At 37.5% G+C, this 22,518-nt stretch overlaps 1 protein-coding gene across 1 annotated transcript in view; it reads right to left on the bottom strand.

The window, feature by feature from the left end:
• The window catches only part of LOC127638540 (serine/threonine-protein kinase BRSK2-like), a 278,228-nt gene that overhangs the window by 87,182 nt on the left and 168,528 nt on the right, over positions 1-22,518 (bottom strand). The window lies entirely within an intron of this gene.

Here is a 22,518-nt window from a genome sequence, read left to right as displayed (position 1 = left end):
ATGAAACTCGGTATGCATCATTATACTAGTTTCCATCCACTTTTTGTGCTGTTTTGTGAAAATGTGTAAAAAAAAAAAATTCTGTTTCTATTCAAATAGCCTTTTATCGATAATAAAAGTGTGCGTGATGACGTCATGCTTAAAAAAACGCTTTGTTGCATACGTTTTGGTTTATCGCAAAAGAAATTTGCCCTTAAGCCGTCTTCATACAAAAATTTGTGTAATCACTAATTGTGTACTTTTTGCCTCCCAGATGTCCCTAATTTCTTTCCTCACGAAGTTTTGGTAAAATGGGGAGAGTATTGAGACAATTAGCCAGCTAATTGTCATTGTAATTTCACAAATAAAACAATCATAGGACGAGGAACTGCAATCAAAAGGAAGCTGTTGCCCTTCTGATAAGACTGTAATATTGGTCCTGATGTTGCGCATATCGCAGGTTGCCACCGGTTCCGACCTGAAATCAAATCATCGTGGCCCTATTCAAGCTGACAACCTGCACCAAGTAGTGGGGGAAACTTTTGGTCGTAGTATAAGGACCATCCGTCGATGTGTGTATGTGGTGTGCACAGATATTAAAGAAACATTGATGCGGTGTAATATCAGGATTTACAAATGGTGTATTTCTGATATTCAATAGGCTATTTTGAACAATCATTTAATCTAAAGCATCGTCATCACAACAGCATTATGTCCCACATATTTCTCCAGCAACTTTTAAAGATCAACTGAACTTGATTGTCATCTAAAATTAATTTTAGCATCATAATGCAAATTTCATTTTCTGAGGAAGCTCAGCAAATGCGATCCAAGGTAAAGAGGGTTAGATTTAAAATATTTAAACGTTTTAGCTAGTTTTCTGAAAGTGAACTCAGCACTGGATAAATAGTTCTGATATTTTATCAAAAGTGTGTCTTGGAAAAAAGTGTAGAACATTTTGAGAATGTCGTTCAGCCGGTGTTTTTCATCTGCAGAACAGGGTACGGCTAATTTAATGTTAGTGTTCCAAAAATGCACACTGATGCTTTTCTCCTAGTCTTGTGTATTTATTATTAATTTAAAACATCTTCATGCACAGATATGATATGTTTATTGTAGGCTAATTCCATGACTGTCGTCTATTATTTTGAATGGTGTGGAAAAGGAACTTTAATAAATATAAGGATGGCTACTGCGATTAAATTAATCACAAAGAGTGGCCATTCATTTGTTCTCCTTGCACTTGTCGATGACAGGTGCATGATACGAGATATTGGTGTTGGCACTCCTGGAAGTGTCATACCTGAGCAGGTATGTCATTAAGACCAATCCATTAAAGTGCGAGTATTGCTTCACATACAATAAACTGGCTTTCAAGGATGTATATCTTGTCGTCATGATTAACACAGGCTAATGATTGGGGTAAATTCTGTCATGCGATGCTATATGTTTGCGTTAAAGCCAATTTTCTTGACAAAAAGTGTTTCCAAACTAGTTTTTCACGGCATTTGAAAGTATCGACAAAGAGTTTATGCACTAGAGTTGAAAAAAATATTATGTCGACAATTGTGAATTTTTTTATAATCTTCGGTTTCATCGGGTATATCGGTAAACATTTTGATGCCCTACACTTTTTATTGCAAAAAAACCCTTGGATGGAAACATGATTATTGGCACAATTCCCTGAGTGTACCTACAAAGTCTGGTCCATTGCCACCTTGTGGTCAAAAGATTGAACAAAATGTTTAAAAATGCTTATATTTACATGTATGCATTTGGCAGGTGCTTTAATCAAAAGTGACTTACAGTGCCCTTATTACAGGGACCATCCCCCCGGAGCAACCTGAAGTCTTGCTCAAGGACACAATTGTGGTGGTTGAGGGGATCGAACCGGCAACCTTCTGCTTACCATTTCTGTGCTTTAGCCCACTAAGCCGCCACCACCACTCCTTATAACGTTAGATTAATTTCAACCGGTGACTGCTCTTTTTAGGTTCCTTGGGTAATGCCAAATTCGTTGATACCCAATTTGCAATGGTCGGCCATTCTTCCTGTCCACCATTATGAATTTACTTGAAAGCATACTTTTTTTACTCCTAGACCCTACGCCAGATTCACATGAAATTTGGTGGGAATTATCTAGGGACACTCATGACAAAATTATTTGATTTTTTTTTCCAAAAGACCAAACGGTTCTTGAATAGCACACCAACAAATTGGATAGAAAGACACCAAAAAGGATCTGAGGCTGTATCTCGGCAACACTTTGGCATATTGACATGAAACTCGGTCATTGTCACCACAACCTGACCTCAACATATAAATTTGGAGACAGCGCAACCTATTGGTCAAATTAATTGAATTGTAATACAAACATTTGTACTTATTTTTTTATACCGCTTTTCTTAAAATCATAATGCTATATTGTTCACTTAGATGTTTTTGTTTTGGCTACGGGGCAGCTGTGTCTCTGGTGGTGGAGCGGGTTGTCCACTAATGGCAGGGTTGGCGGTTCGATTCCCGGCCCACATGACTCCACATGCCGAAGTGTCCTTGGGCAAGACACCGAATACCAAGTTGCTTCCAATGGCAGGCTAGCACCTTGCATTGCAGCTCTGCCGTCATTGGTGTGTGAATGTGTGTGTGAATGGGTGAATGAGACGCAGTGTAAAGCGCTTTGAATACCGCTAAGGTTAAAAAGGCGCTATATAAGTGCAGACCATTTACCATTGAGTTAAACTTTGCTGACTTTCACCCGGTTTAAGCATGGATTCCCCAAAGAACAAACTGCAGCTAAAAAAAACTTGCCCATGGTGATCTAAAGCGTGGGAGTATTTTAGCCGGAGAGCCAATGATGTGGTGCTGTGTAAGATATGCAAATTGGAAATGGCTTATCACAGCCGTACATCCGCCATGAACGAGCACTTGAAGCAACAGCATCCTGGAGCGCTTGTCAAGATGGCAGCAGCGTAAGTCCTGTTTACTTTTTGTCCCCACCCAAACATGATATAGTATTGCAGCACGTGTTTCTGTTAGTAGTAGTCACTTAAAATATATTTTCTAAATGTTTCCTCATCGTCCCTATGTTAAAAGTAATTTCTGCACCGCTGCTAACGTAACTTCACAACATGCCTCATCTAATTTTGTTATTTGGCCGTTTTATATTTTCTGTTTACTTTAACGGCCATGCAGACCTCTACATTGTGAGTGGTTATAAAACGTCTGTTATTAGCCACTGGCAAGTACAATTTAACATTTCACTCGCCAGTGAGCACGGAGGAAAAAAGCACTTGTGTCTCATTCACTTGAACTCCAAACATCTCAGGGAGCCGCACCTCTGACGTCACAAGAACAGCTCTCTTGAGAGCGTGTAAAGATTGACCACTTCTCAAGCGCTCGCTCTGATGTGCGGCGTCTACAGAGGCGTGCGCAAAACGCCCGCGAAAATATAAACAAGGTATAAACGGATTTGTTTTGTGAACGCAAAGCGCTCCAGTTTCACTTTACGGCCATGTAATGTCAAATACGCGTGGTCATTGTGGGTTTATTCACGCAGTGTTATAACATGCAGTGAGACAGAGGAAATGTCCTGCTCTATTTCTGTGGAGATTTTCTGTGGAAACAATATTAAAAATAAGGGCTTGTGAGTTAACCAGAGAGCCTTAAAATAATGTGTGAAAGTGAAGAATTTAAGGCAGAAATATTTTACTATTGCATAATATAATATAATATAATATAATATAATACAATATAATATAATATCCATCCATCCATCCATCCATCGTCAACCGCTTATCCTGTGTACATTTACATATTTAGACATATTTTGATAATTAAAATATTATTTTAATAATTTTATAATTTTATTTGACTGTCATTCATACGTTTTTGAAGCCTGAAAAGGAAATCATATACCCTTATTTTATCATGTGACCCAAGCTACATTTGTATAAATGACATGAGTTTGTATGGTAATTAATCATCATATTCGGGAAACACCTTAAACAGACAATGAATCATCATAGTCCTAAAACAATAATCAAAATCACATTTATTTGTTTGACAATTAATTGTCAGCCAAATTTCACAATCATGACCCCTAATTTTCATTATTATGTTCCTACCTTGTGAATTTTGTTACAAATGTTTATTTTACTGAGAGTTGATTAAGAATGCAAGTTTTAGTTATTCCTGTTAGAAAAACATTTAAGTGTTACTCTACATACGCACTAATTTTACTGTAAATGATTTTATGTTGGACTGCTAACTCGAGGTTGCACAATGTTTTGATATTCCCCCTTAAAGTGACCTGAATTTTACATTTGTTTCATTTATCTTGTTGTTGGATTGCTAAATGTAGATTGCACTTTCCTGTTACTCGAATTGAACAAGTTCTTACATAAAATCACTCATAAAATAAAATGAATATACATTTAGCAATCCAACAACAAAATAAATGAAACAAAATAAATGAAACAAATGTAAAATTCAAGTCACTTTCAGGAGGAATATCAAAACATTGTGCAACCTCAAGTTTAGCAGTCCAACATAAAATCTCTCCAAAATAAAAGTAATGTTGGGCTGTAAAATTGAGATTACCAGTTAAAACAGGGCTATTTTTGTTGCAGAATAATGTCCTGCAGTGCACACTTTGTTTCTTGTACATTTGTTTGTGTTTAAGAGAAGATCATTTATTAAAATATTGAAATATTAATGAGATGAGTTTTTAATATTTATTTTGGGTTAATTAATTATTATATTAATCAAGAAATAATAATAATAAACCATTAGAAAAATCAGCAAATTAGTCGCTAGACTAAACAACAAATCGCAAAAAGAATCGGCACAGTAATTGGCAAAAAAATAATCGGTAGATTAACCGATAAAAAATAAATAAATAAATAATCGGCAGATTAATCGATAAAAAAATAGATGCTAGATTAATCGATAAAAATAAATAATCGGTAGATTAATCAATAAAAAAATTAACCGGTAGATCAATCGATAAAAAAAATAGTCGTTAGATTAACCGATAAAAATAAATAATCGATAGATTAACCGACAAAATATAATTGCTAGATTAACCGATAAAAATAAATAATCGTTAGATTAATCGATAAAAAAATTACCGTTAGATTTGTTAGATTAATTGATAAAAAAATAAGCGTTAGGTGCAGCCCTACTTTGCTGTCATTAGAGCTTTGACAATGCTCTCTGGAAAAACACAAATACCAAACATCCAAGGTCCAAAAGAAGCAGGATCCTGATCAAGAGCTTCCAGAACAGAATATGAGGAACTTTTCTGTTCGCCATACTAATATTAATGGACATTTTGTCATTTTCAAACCAAATTAAATAAATAAATAAAAACAATCAGTAAACGCCTTCAGCAACTGAGCCCTGTAGGGCAACGAGATTACTATGCTACAACTATTTATCCTTCTCCATTTATTCCTCTCCTCTCTTAATCCCTTCATCAGGGAATGACAGTTCTACGTGCCTCAGTGAGACTAAAGGATTGAGCCATACCAGCTTGCACCTAGTCCTCAGTCACGGTCCTGATGATGCGAGTTATGTTGGTGCCCTGGGCCTGAACGCATCTCTGATCCTCATTAACACAACATGTGCTGAGTGTGAATGTTCGTTGAGCAGAAGCCGTGGCGGTGTGAACACACAGCTGTTAGTATTGCACAGTGATGACAAAGACAAAGATTACTGGAGGGAAAGCGCATGAAAGGGAGGGGGAGTCGTACAGTATATTGAGCTAAACTCCTTGTGTTACAATCAATAATAGGAATTTGATGAATCATTCAAATCACATTATGCTTAACTGTATATCTTTATGTCAATATATGTAATGTGCTAACAAAAGAGATTAAAGGTGCAATTTTCTGAATATGTCATCTTTGACATACACTGACACCTAGAGGCATGGATGCAGCATCATTTAAAAAAATTCAGTTACTGATGCCATTGTAGAAATTCACTAGTATTAACAGTCAGCCATGATTAATTTTCACTGAATACTTGTAATGTAAAAATGATCAATAAATGATAAGATACTATTGTTTTTTTGTTTTGTTTTTTGATAAATAAATGTTTATGAATAAATGCTACGGCTACAGCAAATTAATGGTAAGTATTTGCAATAAGGTTGTATTCATTAACATTTGTTAATTCAATTATTTAACATTAACCATGAAAAATATTTCTACAGCACATCATTTTTTATCAGTATTAATTTCAACATATTTTTTTCACAGTAAAATCAAAATTACACTTAACAGTTTATCAATAATGTCAATATATAATTTAATATTATATATTACAAATTACAAATACCTTTGTAATTTGAGCCCTTCAACCATGTGAGCCTACAAGCTTACGTGGCGGTCCTACAGACATTCTATGGGCGGAACTGTCTTAACACGCTAGTTGGCTGCGGGCTGCGGAGGTTATCTCAGTAAATAAAATAATTGCTTGAAGAAAGGAGCTCTTAGAGCTATTTGATGTACAAAATAAGCACAGATGTGACTCGTGACGCATGGTAATTTCAAAGCACCGCTCTACACTGGCGTTGATGCTCTGACTCAAATCATGAATGCGGCTTCACGATTGCTGTAATAAAGCAGATAGCCACAGTCTACCAGCAAATCAATAGTGCAGAGGATGAGCATTTAAGAGATTTAATGCCCATTGCAATGAATATTCAACCTATGTGTGGACTAGTTCTTAAATTAATCAAAATTCCACTTAGACTTTGAGAAATGTTTAATGTTACCTGAATTTGTGCTATTTTAGTGCATTTCTATCTTTATATTGTGGAAGGCTATATATTGTTTTCTTTTCTTTTTTCCTAAGGTGGAAAAAATGCATTTTGACAAGGAAATATATAGTCAAATTTCAGCACTTTCCAAATCTACAATTAATCACGATTAACTACAAATGTGATTAAACTACAAATACGATTATGCAATTACAATTTTTAATAGACTGACAGCACTAGTAATAACCTTTGATCCTAAATGTAATAAAGGCCCTAAATGTAACAATATTTGGTCCTAAATGATAAAGGCCCTAAATACAGGTGAAACTCGAAAAATTAGAATATCGTGCAAAAGTTCATTAATTTCAGTAATTCAACTTAAAAGGTGAAACTAATATATTATATAGACTCATTACAAGCAAAGTAAGATATTTCAAGCCTTTATTTGATATAATTTTGATGATTATGGCTTACAGCTTATGAAAACCCCAAATTCAGAATCTCAGAAAATTAGAATATTACATGAAATCAATAAAAAAAAGGATTTTAAATACAGAAATGTCGGCCCTCTGAAAAGTGTAATCATGCATATGTACTCAGTACTTGGTTTGGGCCCCTTTTGCATTAAGTACTGCCTCAATGCGGCGTGGCATGGATGCTATCAGCCTGTGGCACTGCTGAGGTGTTATGGAAGACCAAGATGCTTCAATAGCGGCCTTCAGCTCTTCTGCATTGTTTGGTCTCATGTCTCTCATCTTTCTCTTGGCAATGCCCCATAGATTCTCTATGGGGTTCAGGTCAGGCGTGTTTGCTGGCCAATCAAGTACAGTAATACCATGGTCATTGAACCAGGTTTTGGTACTTTTGGCAGTGTGGGCAGGTGCCAAGTCCTGCTGGAAAATGAAGTCAGCATCTCCATAAAGCTTGTCTGCTGAAGGAAGCATGAAGTGCTCTAAAATGTCCCGGTAGACGGCTGCGTTGACTCTGGACTTAATAAAGCACAGTGGACCAACACCAGCCGATGACATGGCTCCCCAAACCAACACAGACTGTGGAAACTTCACACTGGACTTCAAGCATCTTGGATTGTGTGCCTCTCCATTCTTCCTCCAGACTCTGGGACCTTGGTTTCCAAATGAGATGCAAAATTTGCTCTCATCAGAAAAGAGGACTTTGGACCACTGAGCAACAGACCAGTTCTTTTTTTCTTTAGCCCAGGTAAGACGCTTCTGACGTTGTTTGTTGTTCAGGAGCGGCTTGACAAGAGGAATACAACATTTGAAGCCCATGTCCAGGACCCGTCTGTGTGTGGTGGCTCTTGATGCAGTAACTCCAGCCTCAGTCCACTCCTTGTGAAGCTCCCCCACTCATTTGAATGGCCTTTTCCTGACAATCCTCTCCAGGCTACTGTCATCCCTGCTGCTTGTGCACCTTTTTCTTCCACACTTTTCCCTTCCACTTAACTTTCTATTAATGTGCTTTGATACAGCACTTTGAGAACATCCAACTTCTTTTGTAATTACCTTTTGAGGCTTTCCCTCCTTGTGGAGGGTGTCAATGATGGTTTTCTGCACAACTGTCAGGTCAGCAGTCTTCCCCATGATTGTGAATTCAACTGAACCAGACTGAGAGACCATTTAAAGGCTCAGGAACCCTTTGCAGGTGTTTAGCTGATTAGAGTGTGACACTTTGAGCCTACAATACTGAACCTTTTCACAATATTCTAATTTTCTGAGATTCTGAATTTGGGGTTTTCATAAGCTGTAAGCCATAATCATCAAAATTATATCAAATAAAGGCTTGAAATATCTTACTTTGCTTGTAATGAGTCTATATAATATATTAGTTTCACCTTTTAAGTTGAATTACTGAAATTAATGAACTTTTGCATGATATTCTAATTTTTCAAGTTTCACCTGTATAACAACCTTTGGTCCCTAAATGTAATAAAATGTGGTCCAAAATGTAATTAACTCCCTTATGTAACAACTTTTGGTCCTAAATGTAATAAAAGCCCTAAAAGTAGAAATATTTGGTCCATAATGTAACAAAGGCACTAAATGTAATAAACTTAAATGTAATAAAGTCCCTAAATGTAATAGCCTTTGGTCCTTAATGTAGTAAAATTTTGTGCTAAATTTTATTCAAGGCCTTGAATGTAACAACCTTTGGTCCTAAACAAAGTCCTTAAATGCAAATACCTTTGGTCATAAATATAATTTAAGGGGTATAAATATAATGACTTTTTTTCCATAAATGTAATAAACACCTTAATTAAATATCTGTTTGGTTCTAATTTTAATAAATGCTCTAAACACTTCTGGTCTTAAATGTTATTACATTTAGAGCCTTTATTGCATTTAGGATCAAATGATATTACATTTTGGCCCTTTATTACTTTAGGACCAGTTATTGCATTTGTGCACTTCTTCACCTAATCAGCTCTTCTTCACCCAAGAGTTGGACTATTTTGACGAAATGAAGACATCCCTACCTAGCCAGGCACTTTATGTAGTTGTATGTAAAGACCTGTGACTAGTCATTAAACAGCGTGTGGTATTTGATTCCTGGCCTGATTTACTGAGGGTAAACTGCACTTAAATGAAGTTTAATTGATTATTTTCGCTGGCAGAGCGCAAGTTAATCTCAGCGGTGCTCATCTCCTTTCAAGGCAGCATTGAAATCACCATGCCCGGATCAGCTTACTTTAACCATGATGGGAGGAGAAACATAAATACATCTCATTCATGGCACTTTGATTTTATTCACTTGTCCAGTAGGACCTGCTCGTTCCTGCAGCGCACCCACTCTCGCCCCTCCAAGGGCAAGGTCTCGCTGCCTTCAGTTTAGCTTGAAGCTGCACTGGGGTCTAGCAAAAAAAGTCAATTTACCAATCACTGAGCTGACACACAATCTCCGTTATGCTGTCAATTTAAGCTCTGATGGCAGCAGAGTTACGGCAGAACCGAGGCATGAGTCTGTGGTTATGAATGTATCCTTTTATGACCTTGTCCATAATGAAGTCTAATCGTTCATGATGTGTAGCACTGGAGAGAAAGGTCATCTAAGGTTTCCATTCACGTGGCCCCCTTCCCTGAGAGTGTATGGAGAATAATGGGACTAATTTATCATTCACCAGGCATTTTATCACAGTTTAACAGAGGCCCTGCAAGTCAAATCCGGGGGAATCCTGCACTTGGGGACTGATGATTCGGATGGAATGGAATAGATCTACTGCCCTTGGCCAAACTTGACATCAGGTTTGCACCGTCAATTTCTGATGATTTTAGAAATGATTGCGTTTTTGAGTGTATTGGATTTTGGTGATGAATTGGGAAGCAAGTATATGCCGGAAGAGGTCAATAGGGCTTCGAGCAGATCCTGATTGGTAAATGCACACTCTCCTTCATAAGTTCAAATCAAATTGTCATTTATGAGTAAAAATTGCAATGCTATTGCACGAACAGGTCTCTGCTCTCAGCAAAATCAGAAAGGAAAAGCCATGCAAAAAAACAAGGAGATATCCCTACTTGTACAAGTCTCAAGCATAATGGGCCATTCAGACCGAACACGTCTTGCGCTAAAAAAAAAGCTTGCAGAAGCGCAACGAATGAAAAAACACGGGTGTCTAAATATGCTTTGTTAATAGTTTAAAGTCTTTAAAAGTCCTTGACATGGCTTCTTTAAAACTGTGGCGCTCCAGCGCAAAATGCTGAAAACACAGCAAGATACGACACAATAGTGTGCAACAGTGCCCGCCCACTTTTTCAGCCGCATTGGTTCCGGAAGTATTTTCCCCATTAATTATTTCCATAGGGATTTCATAAAATCCTTTATAAAGAGTTCTAAGCCATGAACACAATGTTTGAGTTGAGATAACGCTGACTGATGGCTTCAACAGAGGCATATACCACTGATTTACAACCTCTGAGCTCACAGTAGGTCTGTCTTTAGCGGTTTATGCTCTAACTGTTGCGCTCAATGATCAAAGATTGACATCTTACATAAGTGTCCAGAATTTGGTGATAAGATCTCACTCACGCTACGTAAGTTTTGGCGTACCATTGCGATGATGAATCAAAAGTTCAAACTTATTTGATACATTTTCATATTGCTGAATCTTTCTGCACTGGTTTTATTCCAATAGGGTGAACGGCCTAGAACTAGTTCGTTTAAAAAAATTAACAAAAATCCCAAAAAGAGGTGAAACGAAAGGGTGGAGCAAACATTTGACAGGGGACAAAACTATTTATCGTGATGCAAGGAATCACAGAAAATTTTATTTTTGTTTCTAAGCTTTAACTTTAAAGAATTAAAGCCCAAAATGTGAGATTTTTTTTTTATTGCTTTGTTCATATAGCGCCCCCCCATTGGCCGATCGGCCGATTTTATGCATGTGACAAGTCAGCCGGACTACTACCAATCCCCAAAGTATGACGTCTTTAGGCCTTACGGTATGGTCTGCACGATCAGTTGTAGGGGTAAATAATAATAATAATAATAATAATCTTAACAATTACAATAGGGTTTCAGCACCTAAAAAACAGAGCGGATGGTCACAAAAGCTTGTTCCTGTGTGAACTACACAGATCTACACAGATCAATGGTGAGGTCAAGCTTACCAGAGCCTGAGCTCAACCGATCAATATATACAATTCAGCCAGACCATTATAGTCAGACCTATAGCCAAGTGACAACTCATGGGTTATTCCTTTGTGAGAAGTAACAATGACTCCCAACTGGAAATTCTCTATCATTTGTTAAAAGTCTTGTGGTAAAGAGAGAATTCATGTTTTGCTGGAAATATATAGATTTTCCAGATCAAATACTCATCACATGAAGTCAATAACGCTTCTGTAATCTGTATTGTGTCGGTGCATGCTTCCTTCTTCCACAATATGATGGCCAATTCTTTTCCTGTCAAGAAATAGCTTGGCGTAAGTGCCTATTGACACATTTCAAATGGAGGAGGGCTTTGGCAGTCGGCCCTTATGGAATATTTCGGTTCCTGAAGCATGGTTTCCCACTGGCACTCGAGCATGTTTGATCAATTAAGAATTTCAATCTGCAGCGTACAGTGCCCACTCATTATCTATCACCATTAGAAACAGAATGCACATTTCACACCCACCACCAACCCAAGGGTGGTCACTCCAGATGATGTTGAGTAAAACGCTTCAACATGCTTATTAGCGCAGCCAAAGAGCAAGATGCAACCAGATGGATCGTTTCCATAAATGAGGCCATGATTGAGATGGAATAGCATGAAATCTCTCAACATGGACTAAGATGACCTTAGTGGAAGGTGGGTAGGATTAGTTTTATACTCCCAAAAAGTAAGCGTAATGATTCCCCTGCACAACATTTTCCTCCCCTGGGGGCCGGTTGCACCAGCTATATGTAAGTTACAACTTAGCCTAGTTGTAGCGTAAAAGGGCACTAAGTCACAATTTAAGCACTACAAAATATATATATATATATATATGATATTAAAATGAATAAATGTCTATTTTTCCAGCCTGTTGTATAAGTATTTATGTATCACCCCTTAATTATTTTAGATACAGTTCCTATCAAATCTACTTTTACTACATATCGTATTTTAATGGGGATATAATGTATAACAGCTGACAGTTAAGTGAGCAAACAAGGTTTGAACATAAACTGTAACAAGTTCATGGCTTTTTAACACTTCTGTGTACAAATTTGAAGGCTGCTTATTGGATAATTCAGGTAAACGTCATATTATGCAACTATGCATTACTTTACGGATAGCTTACAACCTACAAGCTAAGTCTTGCCTTAAGAACGGATGGTGCAACCAAATTAAGCACTGACTTAGTTACAAACTAACTAGTAGTTACTAAGCCCTTAGTGTGAACTTTACATCCCAACTTGCATGAGAGCTTATGCACAGCAGGCGCAACCCTGTCCTGGACATTAAAGACGCTTGACATAAAAAAGAAGCAGAGGCACAGATATGCTGCTTTCAGTGGGCTGGAGCAATGGGCAATCACTCACTGAGACCAGCTATTACTGTTAGAAGAGACAGGAGAAAGAAAGACTGCATGGCAGAGCAGCTTTACTGACTAGTTCCAAAAATATACCCCCAGAGTAATTCAGCAATTTCAGACTTTCAGAAACTCAGTTGGTCGGTGACATTTCAAGTGGTGCAAAACCTTTTGGAACAAAAATCCATTCCCAATTTAGTTCAGTACGGAGCGATCCATACTTGTCAAAGACAAAGGAAATTCTGCAGAGAATGGGGAACAAAATTAGAGCGGAATATCGGTTGACCTTCCATTGATTGGGTCACATCATGGATAGAAGAACAAATCTTAAAGGAAGATTTTTAAATACCCCTAAAGTAACTAGCAACAACTAACACAATAATAATTTAACATCCAAACTCAGAAAACTGTGATAGAGCTGTGGTCAGTTGGCACATACAGTATCATAGCAGTGTAAAAAAAATATACATTTTATATACAATTTTAATATAATAAAAATGGTGTTAAAATATTATGCCTTAAAAAAAATTCAACTACAATTAGGAATTCTTATAATTATAAAAAAAAGTTATAGTTGATCACCTGCAGTGTGACATGCTACATAATCAGCATTCATAAAAAAAAAAATACATAATAATTATTCATCCTGTTTTTATGACCCGATTTGAATGAATTAATAAATATAATGGTCACCTGCAAAAATAATAAAAATAATAAAAAATTGTAATAATAATAATTATAATAAAGAAATAATAATCAAATAAAGAGTGAAAAATATATAATACAAATTTTACAAAGAAATTGTGACCAGGTATAGTATCTAACCAAAACAAACAGATCAAAATAATCAAAATAAAATAAAAACATTTGTAAATTATTTTGTGTGCATTTTTTCCACCTGATATAAATTTTTATAATGAAACAAATAAATCCATTGGTCTCCTAGAGTGTCATGTTATACATCTTTTATTAATTTTGTATTTGATGGGCTGAATTTAACTGTAATACATTTCAATCCAAATCCAGCCAAACTGTCAAACATTTGGTATCACAATAATACCCCAAGATTTATGGGCTAAGACAAACTTAAATAACAAATGAACGACACAAAAATTAATTGCTGGACCTCAGGAGGATAATGACCTTTAAAGCCTAATGTATTAAATGTGCAAAAAAATTGTTTTTAATAGTTTGTCTAATGGCAATGTAAAAAAACTTAATTTGTATTAAAAACCAGTTTTAATACAGTTGAAAAAAATCATTGTCACCTACAAAAGCAATCAAAAGAAAACACAAAAAAAGACTAGAAATAGTGAACTATTCAAAGAAATGATGAACAGGTAAATTATCTAAAAAAATTCACTAACCCTACATAAGTGGACGTTGTATTTTGGCTTTGCTTTATACAACGCATAGTTCAAATTAATTAAAATTGACCAGTGGTGATTTCTCAGGGCCAGCAATAACTTCACTGCTGGTGTAACATGTCTAATAAATAAATATTTGTTTCATCCTTTCATTCTCATTGACCTTTTTGCCTATGAATTTTCAATCACACAAAGTTTATCCAATCAGAATTTATTCCTTAATCCTTATAAGCATAGTGTGACAACTGTTTCACAAATCAGCATGCCCGAAGCCATGCCCCGTGAGTCTGAGCTCAACCCCGTCAGGACTTCAGAATTTCTGCAGAATCCCTCAACACTGCAGTGAACAGACATCTAAAGTCAGATTGTCAGATTCAGCAGCCAATCAGATTGATTTATTTGTTTTTTTATGTGGTCTTTAGGATATGTCACAGTGGAGCCCTTCTAGCTGGCCTTGAGTGACACAATCACGCTTTAAGTGATGTACGTAATTTGAAAGCGAAGAGCGAGAGATCTTGCTGACCAGTCGGCTGTCATCACTGCTGATATTGCTGTTGAGAAAGAGATCCTTATGGATTTAAAAACCTGAGATGTAAACAATAAATGAGGTTTGATTTTCACTTCAAGTAAAATGGTATGTGCATTTAGTATTGTTATAACAACATCAGGAGTTTTCTATGGGTGTGTTCACACTTGTAGTTCGGTTCTCTTGGTTCTCTTGGTCTGGACCAAAAAAGAAAATGATACATTTAGTCCTGGTTCACTTAGCATTTACACTGGCATTTTTAACACCAAACCTAAAAATACAAAACATAAGGCATCAGGAAAAAGTCACAACCTGATTGGACAGTTTTCATGATGTATATTTTGTGACAGAACTTGCCGAACATCCAAAACAATGCTGGCTGCTGGGCTGGTTGGATGTATATATGTATATATGGTGGTATTTTTACCAGCTGAGAACAAACGAAGAGTTAATTAAATGTGTAAAGGAGTCAGAACAGTACCAGGAATTCCTCCATTGCACACACAAACGATGATATTCTGCAAGGACGGCTGGCGGCGGTTCCGACACCTGTACCGAACTGTAACGGGAAACATAGCTCCTATGATGAGAAGAACCAGGTATGCTTGAGGTCAGTAAAGGCAAATTACTTCCTGTTTTTGGTCCGTTAGACATCTTTGGTCCATTCTACGTTCATATATCAATCGAACCGCACCAGAGTTCATTTGGAAGCGGACCGAGACCCACTATTCAGGAGGTCTCAGTCCGCTTGAGCACCGAGGTTCCGATGGCAGCGTTCACACTTGTTCAAATGAACCGCACTAACAGAGAAATCGCACCAGAGTTCGTTTAAATCGAACCAAACCTGCCAAGTGTAAACACACCCTAAGTGTAAATTAGTCTGCCTGGAGCATTCAGTGTCAGTTCAAGTTTTGAAAAGTTTTGAAAAATGTTAATTGGTTAATGGGTAGTAATGGGAAAACGATTTGCTCTCGAAACTGTTTTCATTTTTTGCTTGTTTGTTAGGTGCTACTAGTTACAAATCAAAAAGGGGAATGGAAAATGCACACAGCAGTCACACTCGGCCTCAGGGGGATATACAAATATACACATTACAATCTAAAATCTAAGCTCCATGTTATAAGTCTTCTACCCACATATGCAAAACTCAAAACCTGCACATCAGAGGTGCATCAATCTCACTTTTCGCAAACAGAAAAAAACATCAGTTGGAAAGTGGGGGAGAGCGAACACAAAACGGGCAAGACAAACGTGCAAATAAGATTGGCGAAGAAGCCGTGGAACACCTGAGGGTGCTTAAGGTCTTTATGAGCAGAAATGGAGCAGGAGGGATCCTCGGCGGGAAGATGCTTCTATGCTCCGGGATAAATGAACAGAGCATCTATAATCATTTGGCAGAGAGGAGCGAAATGAAGGCAGGGAAGGCTTGCACTGTCATCGCAGTGTCAGGATAACCTGATTAGAGCTCACTGTGATTCATCGAGCGCTCCTACTCTTTCATCTGAGCTGTTTGGAAAATGTCTCCTTTTTCACGTTTCCTCCATCAAACCGTAGCTTTCTACCTTTCTGTTTCTCAATTATTCACTCTCCTCTCTCAATCTTTCCGTATGATGCTTTTCGAATTTTCTCTTCCAACAAACATTTTTTCAGTCATCTCATCTCTCCTTCACAGGAGGAATTAATGGCTCAGACGCACATAATTATGCACATTCATAAGCATAAAAAACCTGAAAATCCAATGAACAGTAGTTTTCACAGTCAAGTCCAAGTTTAGTGTTTAGATGTACTTTTAACGTGGTATGAAATAACAAAAACATTTCGTCATACCACCCACCTCTAGACATACTCTTGATATAATTCAGTGCATTGGGAAACATTGACACGAACCATGCAAACAGGCCTTCAGTGAGTCCATGACTCAGTTTCATCCTTGTTGTCTATTCCAGGCTTAATTTTTTGGAAATGTAGGCAGAAGCCATGTTCTCCACCTCTCTCTCTCTCTCTCTCTCTCTCTCTCTCTCTCTCCGTCTACAGGATTGCAGGAGTTATGGGGTGCAAGGTCATATTTTAGCCTCCCCCAGCCCTCACCCCACTCCTGCCTCAATTATTTGCTTCAGGGGACAATTACTCCAGCCTCTGCAGCCCTCTCCATCCCATTTCCCTCTGCCTTTCTCTCAGTTCACATCACTCACTTCACATTTACCGCCCCCAACTCAGTTTCCATTTTTGTGCATGGCTTTCTGCTTTAGAATCAGCCAAATTGTGTGCCTTCTCTTTTGTGGAACATTGACTATGTTACATGGACACCAGAAAGCAGCTTATTGCGAGAAAATATCATTCCCATTTACATGCACTGTATAAGTGCCGTACTCTTTACTCCCATATACATGCGGTCAGTTATTGTGAAGCTTTCTCCACAGCAACGTAAATTCCCCACGGCACATTTATTTTAATAGCAAACATGGTATCCGAGGAAGACTTCACTACTTTTATTCCCAGTTGCTTTGCTTTATCGCCAGATATTCCAGGGTTGTTTTCTAACTTTTTAGCATGACTTGCAGCGGAACTGCAGTGCAATAGTGGGGTTTCCCTCTTACTATAAACTCGGTGATTCTGCCAATGTACAAGCGCACACGTGAACCTCAATATTTTACAATGGTGTGTATAAATTGGTATAGTTTATAGAGTATGTGCTTTTACCACTGTATTCACAGAAATTTTGAATTCTTTCTGCTTTGTTGACTTGTTGTTGGGCTCCATTCTATGACGTTTGTTCTCCGGTCTGTTCACACATGGCACTCTACCTGTTAGAACATGACCACACAAGCTGTGCTTTCCGGGAGAAACTTTACATTACGTTTCAGAACGCCACTTCAAGCAAACGTGGTCATTTTGGGAATCACAAATTCCTTGTCTGTTTTTCCAACAAATGTCAAAACTATCATTAGGTGTCTTAAGGTTTTAGAATCAGTCCAGTCATACCTTTATCCAACATTGCTGTAATCACTAAATTCCTTGTCTGTTTTCCTGAAAACGTCAAATCTTTTGTTAGGTTTTCTTACTGTTTTAAGGCCTTTGCGCACTAGAGGTGAGGCGATAATGAAAAACGAATCTCCAACAAATGTTACTTTCACATTAAAAGCGAGGTGAATGATGGCCGTTAAGACATTCACAGCTTTACAATAGGTGGTGCAAAGCACCTTTCAGCTGGTCTGTCTTTCACCCATCATGGATGAGAAGAAGAACTACTTAGTAAACAGCCATAGAATCACAATATGAAAGGCAAGCAAGCGAGTTCTCTAGCAAGCAGATCGAAAAAGCAGCAATGACGAGTTAATAGTTGATTTGCTCAACAAGAAAGAAAACATTTGAGACACTTCATAAACTATTTCACCTGCTGGACAAGTTGACTGGCAGTATTATCATGTATACACAATCTGATGGGTGATTAGAAAGAATCAAGTGTAATAAATAATATTAACGTTTAGAACTGTTGTTATCAACTGTTGATCCAATTGTTAGCATTTGGAGCAATACTGATTATATGCAAGAGCCACGTATACCACGTATACAATAATCTACTTGTTATACATTTGCTCAAAACTGCATGTTACGAATTAAGGGTGACAACATCTTCACACCAAACCCATCTTTAGTCTGACCCACTTTTAAATACTTTACTGTTAATGACAGTAGAACTGTTAAAGACTGTTCGGTCTAGGTATGAATGACTTCATAAGAATATTTTTTGTTCATTGTTAATTACAGCGAAATTGTGGTGAAAATTTGCATTTGGCGTGCAAAGGCCTTTAGACCAAATCATTATGCTAATCAAAAAGTCTGATAAAGCTTTAGTTTCCTTTGCTTTTTAAAAAGAAAAGAGCAAAGGTTTACAAAAGTTTGCAAAAGTGATGCTCCATCGTGTGAATTCAGCCTTATCTTGTGACTTTTCTACATTGCGATAATCGCAAAGTCCTTGTCTGTTTTTCTGAAAAACTTCAAAACTTTCGTTATTCTTATCTTAAAACTTTCATATTCTTATTAGGGATGTGCACAGATTGTCAACGTTCAGTTAACTGTTTGACACACCACTATTGAAATACCAAAATCACTATTCAGTTATTCTACACGTGCAAAAGAGGTCATCAACCCAAGCCAAACTCATCGAGTTTCGACAAACCATTTGGTTTCTGGATGGATTTGGGTCAGCTTTTCATGTATAGGGTGAATTAGGGGCTGTTCAAACATGCTTTTGTGTGTGTCTGCGCTGTTTTTCTATATTCTGATAATATGCGCTATACGGACGTCTTTGACAGTTGCTATGAATCTCAGTGTTTTTTCTTTCAGCGTCTCACACAGAATAGCCCCATTTTTAGACACCAAGTTGAAAAGAACTTACATTTTTATAAAGACATCTCAAACACCTGCATTGTGTTTCATTCGTTGTGCTGTGTTGTGAAGTAGATCATTTTGCAAAGAGCACTTTATGTGACTGTTACACTATTAAACATGATTCCAAGTTGTTTACACTGAGCAAAGTTTCAGCACTTTATGAACATTAAAAATTTGTTTTTTTTTCACCCCTGGAGTTGCAAGTTAGAATCCAGGGCATGCTGAGTGACGCCAGCCAGGTCTCCTACGCAACCAAATTGGCCAGGTTGGTAGGGTGGGTAGAATCACATGGGGTAACCTCCTTGTGATCGCTATAATATGGTTCTCGCTCTCGGTGGGGCGTGTGATGAGTTGTGCATGGATGATGTGGAGAATAGTGCGAAGCCTCTACACACACACACACACACACCACGTTTCTTCAGTAATGTGCTCAAGCCACGTGATAAGATGCGCAGATTGATGGTCTCAGACACAGAGGTAACTGAGGTTCCTCCTCCGCCACCCGGATTGAGGCGAGTCACTATGCCACCACGAAGACATAGGATTTGGGCATTCCAAATTGGGGAGAAAAGGGGAGAAATAAAAAAGTGTTTTTTCCATTTTGCTCTGGTATGCATGGCTTTCTGCTTTAGAATCAGCCAAATTGTGTGCCTTCTCTTTTGTGAAACATTGACTATGTTACACGGACACCAGAAAGCAGCTTATTGCGAGAAAGTAGCATTCCCATTTACATAAACTGTATAAGTGCCGTACTCTTACCGAACATTATGTTAATCACAAAGTCTGACAAGGCTTTAGTTTCCTTTCATATTTTTAATAGAAAAATGCAAGAGTTTGCAAAAGTTATTCTCCATCATGTAACCAAAAGTTAAGAACATTTAAACTATGTTTTCTTTTTTGCATGTCTTCCTGTTCCAGCCTTATCTTTCTGCATCTCTATATACTACAACATTGCAGTATTTGCAAACTCTTTATCCTTTTTGCTGACAAATGGCAAAGCTTAAGTTAGGTGGGCACATCCTAAAGGCATTTTTGCATCCTAATCTCTTTTCTTGGCAATAGTCATCTGTTGACCAATGAGAGTTTTAGATAGGTAGGCACAGTTGTGCTTTTGGAAATCAAATTCTCTTTATTAGATCACCCTCAAAATATTAAGCAATTCTTTCCATCATACACTCTGTCAGTGCTCTCTGTGGTGTGTAAGTGCCCTAACCTCTCAGCCTAACCTTACACTGATGAAAACAAATGTCTTTCAATATTTCACTGAGGGCGTTCTGACCACAAAAATAAAATAAACCAACAGCCTTTGCAAGGAGCTGCTTGAATTGGTACCTCTGTATTGAGATCAGAGTGGATATTGAACAGTAGTCACTGGACGCTTTTAAATCAATACCAGCTCAAGCCAAGGGGAGACGGTGCAGATTGTGAGGGTGATATATGCCTCATAAAGGGCGTCAGAGTGTGATAGGCTTCTACTGAGGTGAATGAAAAAAGAAATCTTCTCTGGAATATATAGCTATTTGGTTCACAACTGCACAGCATAGATCTACAAACACAACGGGAAAAACTGTCTCAGCCTTTTTTCTGTGGGAATAATTAATTTGAGCATAGAGTGTATAGACCGCTCGAGGAGTGAATCAAGTTTTCAACACGCCAGATCATTCACTGAGGGTTTTTACATTTGTTGTTGAATACTGTTTAAACATAGCACCTCGGTTTGATCATTTCCTTGTTGCTTCATAAATGACTGCTAATCTATCTATAAAGGTTCACATTAACAGTGATTAAATTGCTGGGGGTTCCTGTACTGTTAAATGTAGGGAACACTTTGTTTTTCTATGTGCCGTTCCATCTCGCCCACAGTCAAGCGATCAACCTTTAAAAGTATACTTGCAGACGATAGATTTTGAGCAAGATGTATATTGAAACTGTAGCTTCCCAAGCTACAAGCCACACATTACTGAAAGTAATTAAACTACAGTCAAGCTACTCTTTTACGAAAGTATTTAGCTATGTATAGTAAGTATAGTATCTACAGTAACTACATTGAAGCTATTTAAAGAAGAAAATATCTTTAGAGATATAACAATTAGATAGTATGCAATCAGAAGTTCTGATAGATATTTTTAATTGACTTTGTCTTACGAAAGCTAACCATAGTATAACCATGGTATTTGTAGTAAAAACACTACAAGTTTTCCTTTCCAATGTTTCAGTACACGGAATGGCTAGTGGCATTCTTGTATCCTTCATAACACTGTTCTGATTCCCCATCTTCTTTCTTATTTATCAATACGAATTCAATAAGGGTGGCAATTCCAATGCTTATCCACTCCCCTACTGAATAGAGGGCATTGCTCTAGTGTGTGTGAAAACGTAGCTTGGATTTATGGTATATGATACTCATGTCAAAGTGATGACTTAAAAGGAAATGTCTGTGATGACATGAACATGAGGGGAGGAGCACCAAGCAACATCTGCTAATAACATTGGTGCTATTCTAAAGAGCTTCAAAGAAAGTGGGTCCTGGAACGAGTTCCCATAGCATCAGCTACTGACGCAGCATCTCATTCCCTCCTTTCAGGAAACCAATGTTACTGTCATAATCAAGACATTTTCGCCCAAAAAACATGGTTACTACAACATTACTATAGTAAAAATAATTTTCTTAAGCGTTAAACATATAGGGTCACAAAATTCAATTTAACATTAATTTAAACTGTTTTGCACAAACAACACAAAATTCACATGACTGTTACTTTCTGTTCCTGCTGCTGCTGGCGCATAGCTCAAGTTTAAGTTTGTAGCCTACTAGCCTGCAAAGCCTTCTCTAATTTTCTTCAGTATTTTCTTTTATTGAAACACTTACTGCACTTGAGTGTGATTTGTTGTGATTTACTTCAGTGTACTTCAGCCTTTTCGCTTTTTTAACAAACAACTGCAGTAAGTCATGGCACCATCACATGTTATCTTCAACAGCACTGCATGCCACATGTTTTGCATAGCTCAATCCATCATGTGTGAGAGATTCACATAATAAATGTAAGGAATTATGGAGTTAGGTTGACTACGAAGATTACTGAGTGACACATCCAAACACCAGTGGAGGTCAGTGAGAAAGAGAAGCCATTAGATACTGTTTTAGATATGGTCAGTACAGCGAGCCATGTACACTGTCTATCTGGCAATAGAGAGCCATAGCAGGGCCAATGGGTGATGACTCTGTGATGTAGCAGCAGGTCAAAGCGACAAGACTCTCCCATTCCTGTTAGGGTTTCCAACAGGTTCTCTCCACTCAGTGACACAACCACTGCGAAGACTGTTGGAAGCACCCTGGTTATAGATGATTCTATTGTAAGGTAGGTGGAAATAGCGACTCCAGATGCCATTATCCAATGTGTCCCGTAGACAAAAGCACCTGACATCAGAGCAAATTTAAAAGTGCTGGCTAATGCTAAATGTAGATTCTAGCTTAGT

The sequence above is a fragment of the Xyrauchen texanus genome, chromosome 46 (assembly GCF_025860055.1).
Source record: "Xyrauchen texanus isolate HMW12.3.18 chromosome 46, RBS_HiC_50CHRs, whole genome shotgun sequence".
Classification (NCBI taxonomy): Eukaryota; Metazoa; Chordata; class Actinopteri; order Cypriniformes; family Catostomidae; genus Xyrauchen; species Xyrauchen texanus.
The sequence above is the reverse complement of the archived record's forward strand: the minus strand, read 5'-3'. Positions and strand labels throughout refer to the sequence as shown.